This window comes from Engystomops pustulosus, chromosome 7, assembly GCF_040894005.1.
Source record: "Engystomops pustulosus chromosome 7, aEngPut4.maternal, whole genome shotgun sequence".
In the NCBI taxonomy this organism is placed as follows: Eukaryota; Metazoa; Chordata; class Amphibia; order Anura; family Leptodactylidae; genus Engystomops; species Engystomops pustulosus.
Window position 1 is genome coordinate 153,145,385 of NC_092417.1, and position 7,610 is coordinate 153,152,994.

Genomic DNA, 7,610 nt, shown 5'->3' on the forward strand with positions numbered 1-7,610 from the left:
TGATCATCCTTGGTCCAATTACAGCAAAAAATTTTTTACTCCAATTGTCACTTGGGCAAAAAAAAAATTTGTCTGGAGCTACAATTATAAAATATTAAGAACAAACCTACGGACCCTATCTTGTATGTAACCCGGGGACTGCCTGTATATCTATTCCAGAAGGAACATATTCCCAACTCTAGACAGCACTGTTTCCACCTGGTTGGGTCTCTTCAGTACAGTGTAGGTAACTGGTTTGGCTATGATGCTTTTGACAAGGGTTGGGAAGTAGGAGTTCTCCTTACGGAGACTGCCAAGTAAGGCCACCATGTCGGCGTGTGGAATCTTTTTCCCATGGATGCTCCACTAGGGGATTCTGGAAAATAGGGAAAACCTTGTAAGGCAGCTCCCTTGACATCAAGCATGACCTTCAGGAAGCCTAATGACATGATGTGGGATTAAAACCAAACCAGTGCAGGCTGTTACATACAAGATAGGGTCTGTAGGTTTGTTCTTAAGTTGAATTTGTATGCAAGTTAGAACTGTATATTTTATAATTGTAACTCCAGTCAAAATTTTTTTGGTCTCAATTGTATTTTAAAATTGTTGGATTGTCATAAGAACCAGGATTAACAATAAAGCTTCATTTCAGACACCTTTAACTATTATAGCTGTTTATTGTATCCTGGGGCTAAAGTACAGTAAATTACCAAAATCCAGAGGTCCATTTTTAACTAGGGGTCGTCTGTAAGTCGGGGAACCACCTGTATATCTATTCTAGTTGGAAATTCTGCTGGATGAGGATCTATGGGTTCTGGCTTTATAACTTTCACTACTTGCTAGAATCAATTTTTTTTCTAAAACATCCAGCTAAGTTTCAAATAAGACCTATAAGACATAACTTTATAAAGGAGTTATGAAGTAACAGTCCGTACTAGGCTGACTTCTTAAGCCTCACAGCTGTCCCAGATGTTGTGAGATGGTCACTGGATTTCAAGCTCTATCATGCTACACTAGAGATGAAGAGCTGTTGGCTCCCTGCATTACCATTGTTCCTAAGCATTGCTGTATGCTGCAGAGGCCAGCAGATGCAATATGATGATGTCATCGCACCTGCTGGCTTCATGCTACTGAAATGAGTTTTTCAGCCTTTCAGGGTTGTGAGCGAGCATTTTGTCACGTGGGCTACTGCAGCATCCCCCACCGGGGCTTGGCCTTTCTTTGGGTGGCTGAACTATTCCTCCATACCGCACGAGGCACACCGGAGTTCACTTCCTGCGCTGATGTAGAGGGGAAATGTTTGCGCCACAGGGCGGTGTTTAGTCCTTCCTGCCATTAGCGGTGGCTGGCCGAATTTTCTCCTGTGCCCCAGAGTCCTCAGACAGGGTTCGCTCCATTTGCGCATTGTCACTTGGTATAGGGCTGACCTACAGCCTGGCAGGTCTCCAGCAGGTGGTGTGTGCAAGAAATATGGAGGGAGAGGCTGATGTACTGATTTCTCCCTGGGGCAACCCTTGAGTGTCTGTAAGATAGGTCCCTGGGTAATGGATGGGGAGCCTGTGGTGGTAGACAGCTGTATCCAGGGATCAGACAGAGATCAAATCAACTTACAGTTCTTTATTTAACTTCAAACAGCAGGCAGCGGCCTTAACAGTAGCAGCAGCTTCAACAGGCTGGAAAGCTGATGGAGAAAGCTGGTCCGCAGGAAGGTTGTTCATAGCATGGTAATAACTTCAGGCTGGGCTGGTAAAGATGGAGCTGAGTCCGGGTGGTGGACCTCGGCTCTGGGGGCTTAGTCTCCTAACATGCCCTGGGTACTAGGGAGTGGCCTGAGCCTGCACCAAAAATAAAAAGGTGTATTTTCCCTAACAGTGCAAATTGCGCCGGATCATTGACAGCATGCGCCACTATTGAATTATTTGGCGCTCCCTACACATTAGTGAGACAAACTGCACTAAGGCAATTTGCTTCACTTTTTATATATCTGGCCCAATATCCAGAAAAAATGCAGAGAAGCAGCACTCCATACAGTTGATGTGTTTAATTCACCCATCGCAAAAGGCACTTTGTAGTTTACAAACAGTAGTATGGTAAAGCAATCTGTAATATGGGGCAGTAGTGTCGGTGCCCTGCGCTGATACTGGCCTACTGCGTCAACCTAATAACCTCCAGTGTCAATGGTCAGAAAATCATTGCGCATGCGCAAATACACAACTAGATGGTATATGTCCTTGTATCACAGAATGTGCACAACTGTGATGCATGATCTGTACATTGAAAAATGTGCAAATTACAGTGGGGCCCAAGGGGAAGGAATAGATAATTAATGATGTGGGAGCTACTAGTATCTTATAAATCCTACATATGTGTTTAATATAAATATAACTATTCTGAACCATGTGTAATATATAATACAGCATGACAAAAAGCAATTAATATAGTGTCAGGATCAGTGGATCCTCTGGACCACAGCGGGAGATGGAACTAGCCGACACCTGGGACCAGAGTCTAAGTGGCACCTGGTTTTCACCAGAGCCCCCCGCAAAGCAGGTTGGACTTTCTGCGGCAGGTAGAATTAGGCAATATGGCCAGCGCCAATTAATGGCGCACTGGCCCTTTAAATCTGGAGAAGCTGCTGCGCATGCCCTAGCAGTCGGGGACGCGCATGCACAGCGGAGGGGAGCGTGCCAGGAGCCGGGACAGGTGAGGTGCGCTGGCGGGGGCAGAGGAGTACAGGTGAGCCCGCGACCCATATAGCGGGTCGCGGGCTCACCTGTACTCCTCTGCCCCCGCCAGCGCACCTCACTTAGTTTGCTGCCCCCTAACGTCGGCCCTTGCTGCACCATCCCCCAGCTGCTGTGTATGAGTCATCCTGCTCAGGATAATAAGTCCTGTCCTGCCTGGACAGTTCAGGCAGCTCAGTGTATGTGGAAGTAATGGGGCAGATTTACTTACCCAGTCCTGTCGCGGTCCAGCAGCTCGTTCTCTGTGGAGGATTCGGTCTTCCGGCGATTCACTAAGGTAGTGTGCCCGATGTCCACCAGGTGTCACTGCTGCGCTAAAGTCCGTCGGAGTTCAAAGGAGTTCATGATCCGTTGCTGGGTGCAGGTAAGCGCTTGTCAAGCGACACTTTTTTAAAAATATGGCTGTTTTCCCGAATCCGATCAGATCGTGTGCGCCAAAAACCCGGGGCAATTCAGGGTAAATTGGCGCATCGGTAATATTCGGGTAACCCACGGAAAAACGCGATTCGGGCCCTTAGTAAATGTCCCCCAATTTGTTTATGTATGCCAACCAGCCTGCACCCAGCTTTCTCAAGGTCCTGAATTTTATAATTGTTTTTTGAGCCAAAAAATTTGGTTCAGGGATTAAACACAATATGATTCTGCATCAGTGCAGCTACAGTACTGTTTTCTCAAGATATGTTTGGTGCATAAAATCAAATGGTAGATTTCCTTTAAGGCAAAGATGGTAAGAGTTCAGTTTCTTTCTACTTCACTGCTGCTGGGAAGATTACTGACAAGTAGATACAGAACAGAAAAATGCAGACGTCTAGAAAGAAAAAGGTGAGCAACACACTGGGGCACATTTAATTACCCGTCATGTTGCATCCGCCGATCCGGAATGTCCGACGAGGATTCAGGGCTGCCGCGATTCACTTACAACATGTGCCCTATTTCCTGCATGTGTCGCTTCACGTTGATGTCCGCCGGAGTTCACCATCTTCTTCCCGGTGCATGTGAGTGCTCATCTTGCGACACAATTTGAATTTTAAATTCCGCGGTTTGTCCGAATCAGTCGGGTTGTCCGATGTCCACGCCCCCCGATTTGTGCAATTCAGCGCAGAACAGAAATAGTCAGGAAACCTGACAGAATCGCAGTCCGTGGACCCTTAGTAAATGTGCCCCAATATGGGCAACGCAAAAAGGGAAGGAAAAGTGGGTCACTCAACAAAAATGAAGTATTTTATTATAGCCAGCAGGATAAGGTAGAGTGGTACCGGACACGCCACAAACGACGGACCGTTTTGCACGTGAAGCGCTTTCTCAGGTCTGAGAAGATCATCCAGAAAATCAACTTGACAGTGTGATGTAAATTGCAAAACAGGTTTGCTTGTAAGCGGATAAGTTGTAGTATTTGCTCTGGCACCATAATAATAGCTTCTTGCCAACATATTACAATACACTATTATGGATGTTACCATAAAGCAAATAATACATTGTCCTTCCCATAAATAAAGTCTATTAACTTTTTATGCTTGACCTTTGGTAAATGGAAATATAAGCTGTGCACATACAATTGATCACTTGTTGTATGCCAGTCTATTGCAGTCAGTTCTTGTAATAGATATTACATATAAGATTGTTTTAGACAATATAATGTATTATATTAAAAATGATGGCTCATTGTTGGGTCTAATTTTCAGTAAAAACAGAGCCATTTCTGTTATCCTATTAGTGATATTTATGTATTACAATTACAGAAGTGAAAAAAATAAAATTATAAAAACTAAAATGGAAAATCATGTGTCATTAAGACTTTCCAGCACCAAGATTAAAGCTGTACTGGAGGTGCTGCCGTGAGGGTCCTTGTCACTGCACTAAGGAAACTATTAGCAGCATCTCGTAGTGAAGGAAATATCATTTCTAGAATTCCCTCTTTTATTTGAAATCTTGGCCACTTACCTATTAAAAAAATCTCCCGCAAAGTCTTGTGAAAATGAGCAGAGGAGAGTCATATTTTGCTAGAGATGAGTCAACTTTAGGGTTTGAATGGTGTCATTTCAGACAACCCTATGTTTGGTTCCATAGTACCTAGACCCATGTTTGTGGTGCCATATTAAAGATAAGAATATCATCTTTCATATTGCATGGTTCTGTGAGCTGCAGTTAAAGATTCAAAGCCTATTTCTTTAGCTGCCGATATCGCTAGTTCAGAGCCAGCCCAGACCTGGCATAGAATTGTGTTATTGTGTCTATTTCAGGACTTGTATCCCACTTATTAGGCATTACAAGCCTTGACAAAGAGTAAAAGTACAAGATAAACAGATAACAGTAAAAAGGCCAGCTATATATAAATATGTATTATATTACAACTCAAACACTATAAAAATGATTTATTTTTATAAATTACATACTTATATTTATACACAATCAGCAGTGACCATAAGGGGTTAAATGCACAGATAAATATGTCACTGGTCAGCAGCCAATGGGATCACTGGATGTTAGTTTGAAAAAAAACAAGCAATCTGTAGGATCTGGCATAGAAATAATGGCTGCGCAGGTCCCTGTCTGATGCATCAAGAGACCGGAACCCCTTGATGTATCTGGCTGCGCCCGGAGGGGCGGCTGCGTTATCATAAGCCGGCACAGTACCGCCAACGTATGATACATATCCCCCAAGAAGTCTGAGGAGGTGTCCACGGAGGAGGATCAAGAGAATGAAGAAGAAAAAAGTTTTTCGGAAGACACTGAAGAAAATGAGGAGGATGAAGAGAAGAGCAAAGGAACTGTAGACAAATCCATCAAATTATTAAAACCAGTTCAACCAGCGCAGCTGTGCCAAAAAAGGATCATGTGCGCCAAAATCCCAGCGCAGAAACCTGTAAAATAACTGCCCGAGCCGTGCAATCCCTGAAAAAGGCAAACTGTCCGACAAAAGTGAGTAGCGCAACCTTTAGTAAATCATTTACTAAGGGCCCCGCGGACCGCACTTTCGTCAGACATCCCGACGATTTCCATTTTGCGCAGCTGGGACAGAGTTCATCTTGGTCGGACAGTCTGGATTGGGGATCGCGCAGAGACCAGGTAAGTAAATGTGCCCCGGTGTCTTTCCTCTCTCTCATTGCGACTAACCATACCTCCAAGCTTCATTGGGCTGCACAGGTTGATTCAGCCACACAGAAACGCCAGTCAGACTCCGCTTCCTGTCTAAGACGCCTATCAGCCCGAAAAAAAACTGCTAGGAAAAAACTTTGTTGTTCAGAGGAATTCTAAGCCATATCTATCGACCACCTACGGAATTTAGCACAATGTGGCAGATTTACTTACCCGGTCCAGTTGCGATCCAGCGGCGCTTTCTCCGACGCTGATTCGGGTTCTGCCGGGATTCACTAAGGTCTTGCGCCCGATGTCCACTAGGTGTCGCTGCTGCGCTGAAGTCCGCCGGAGTTCACCTCCTATGTCTCAGTGTATGTGAGTGCTATTTTTTAAATTCTGCGGCTTTTCCGAATCCGTCGGGTTTTCCGACAGCCACAACCCCCCCCCCCCCCCCGCCACTATTTCTGTCACGTGCAAGCCAATCCGATCGTGTGCGCCAAAATCCCGGGGCAATTCGGCACAAATCGGAAAAATTCAGGAAACCCGGCGGAAAAACGCTTCTGGACCCTTAGTAAATGTGTTCCATTAGGTTTCAGTGTCCATTACCATGACGAAAGGTCCTCATACAACAAACCAAGAGCTTTAAAGAATGCCTCCACAGAAAGGTGCCCAAGTCTGTGTGCAACGTCTCAACAAAGTCATAATTATGCCCATCTGTTGGACAGCATTACTTGATGACTGAATTCTGATTACAAGCAGATTTAAACAGGAAATAAATGATGTGGGACATGTCATTAGGCTCCCTGACGATGTGATGCTTGATGGTAAGAGGGCTGCCTTACAAAGTAGCATTAGAGCCTGCAAACCTTTTAGGCTCCTTGGCACAATTTTATAAGTTGATTTTGGAAAGAGGGAGGCCATGCAGAACAAAAATAAGAAGATTTCCACAGTCACGAAGACTGGATCTAGTAAGGTTCGATTTCCTCTAAGGGATATTTTAAGTTAAAGGAAACCTACCATTTGATTTCATGCATAATGAACCAAACATACCTTGAGAAGGCTGTAGATACTATGATTCATGATACTATGTTTAATCCCCGAGCTAAGGGATCTCAGAAGCTTTGTCACTTCTGTGCCTGGGCTCAGCGCTTTTCCTTTCACATTAGTTTTGCACTGCACCAGAGAATGATGTAATCACCGTGTTATGCCTGACAAAAGTAATCAATCGCTGCACCATCCCCCAGCTGCTGTGTATGAGTGGTCCAGCCCAGGTTGATTAGTCCTGTCTTGGCTTTTCAGAAAGCTCTGTATGATGTGTAATGTGGATCTAGCTTTCCCAAGGTCAAGGTATTAATAATAGTTTTTTTAGCAAAACCACTCAACTCTGGGATTAAACAAGATATGATCCTGCATCAGTGTAGCTACAGCATTCTCAAAGTATGTTTGCTTCATAATGCATGAAATCAAATGGTAGATTTCCTTTACATTCGGAGACATAAAGCAAATTTCAGAAAAAGATGGACAGAAATAATTGGATAAGATTTTTTCTTTAATATCTCTAATTCTTAGCCTTGAATGTTGTCAGTTTTTGTAAAGTTTGCTGACGGAAACCACAGAAGGATAACCATACAATGACATATACCAACAGAACCTAGGATCCACAAAAACGGTTGAGTGTGGTTAATAGTTGCCCTCGAGTGTTGGTCAGCTGCATTGTGTAATAGTCTTCTAATAGTGGGAGGGTTATTTGCGGAGCATTTACAACTAAGACCATATTTACAACTATGCCACATGCCGACAGCTCAGTTT